The sequence below is a fragment of the Ursus arctos genome, unplaced genomic scaffold (assembly GCF_023065955.2).
Source record: "Ursus arctos isolate Adak ecotype North America unplaced genomic scaffold, UrsArc2.0 scaffold_20, whole genome shotgun sequence".
NCBI classification, from domain to species: Eukaryota; Metazoa; Chordata; class Mammalia; order Carnivora; family Ursidae; genus Ursus; species Ursus arctos.
This window is the reverse complement of record NW_026622875.1, coordinates 13,850,241-13,851,819: the sequence shown is the minus strand read 5'-3', so window position 1 is coordinate 13,851,819 and position 1,579 is coordinate 13,850,241.

Genomic DNA, 1,579 nt, shown 5'->3' with positions numbered 1-1,579 from the left:
ACCTGCCTTTACTTAATGGAAGTATGATCGAGTTACTTGAGTGAATCTCCTGAATGACTGCAAATTGGCATCTTAACACCTAAACTTTTTTTTTTCTTTTTTAAGAAGTAAGGCAATGGACCAGATTGATTTTGATGAGGATCGAACCATTTAAGCCTTTATTGTTCAAAAAGGAGTTCACGAGCCACCAACCTACTTCAGATAAACTGTTACATTACTTCTTTAAACTAAATACTTCCAGAATGTATACCCTTTGGCAAGTAAAAGTTAATATGCATAAATTCCAAAAGAAATTTCGTATCAGAAAGTCTGTGAAAAGAGTAAGATGTTGAGTTTTCCAAAAGTAAATCGTAAGGTAAGCATTTTAATCTGGGCTCTTTCGTTTACGTAAAGACACAATCCCCTGCAGCCGAAGTCCTGCCGACACTGTCCTGCCGACACTGTCCTGCCGACACTGTCTGTAACCCCTCCGTCACACGAGGGCTCAGCCACAGGCCCAGCAGGGTTACCACTCTACAGGGACAACTCAGGGGCAACTGTAGAGTCAGTGAGGTTAGGTGTCAGGCACGGAAACGCTGCTGCAGTCGTGGGCACCTGTTTACGGTGAGGGCTTCTTCATGGAACCTCTCTGGGGCTTGACCAGCTCCTAGCTTTACTTCACCTTTTTCTTGGTATGTTGTGGAGATGATAGGTGAGCCAATAAGTATGATTCCATCTACTTTCTGTTTTCTAGAGTTTTTACAGTTTCTACACCACTGCCTTCGTTCCAGAGTTACCATAGATATATTGCTTGCGCCACTACTTTCTTGGCATTTCTCTGAGATCCTGAGACAGGAGAGAGCCAAATGCATGTGCTTATTTTACTGTCTTAAATTAGGAGTCAGAAAAGCGCACTTCTAAAAGTGTTTGTAACATACATAATTATATTTTAAGTGAATTTTAAAATTAAAAGCCTTTTGTTTTACCCAAACGATTCCTTCCTTATATGGCCACTAGAGGGTGCCAAAAATCAAAGCATTTTATATGGAAATGAAAGAATTATAGAGATTTTACAACATAACCTGGAAAATATGTTCACTCACTTAAAATTTGCCAGTCTAATAGGCTGGTTTGCTGCTCTTTCTTTTTTTCATTGCCTAGTTCCTTGAATGAACCCTCTTTAGCCCCTTGCCATCAGACTTATTTCTACCGTTCTCCTGATCCTGTCAGTTATTTATTGGCTGAGCATGAATCGTGTCCCAAGAGTTTACTTATAGGTCAAATGTTTACAAAATGGAATGTGTTTTCCCAAAGAGGTAATAATGTAACTAGTTATTGGTGCTGAGGTGAGCCCATGAAGAATTAAATGGAAGAACTATGTATACATTCCTTTGTTTTTTTAGATTTTATTTATTTATTTATTTATTTATTTATTTATTTATTTATTTAGAAGGAGCTGGGGAAGGGGCAGAGGGAGAGGAAGAAGCGGATTCCCTGCTGAGCAAGGAGCCCAATGTGGGACTTGATCCCAGGACCCTGAGGTCATGACCCGAGCCAAAGGCAGATGCTTAACCCACTGAGCCACCCAGGCACCCAGCAC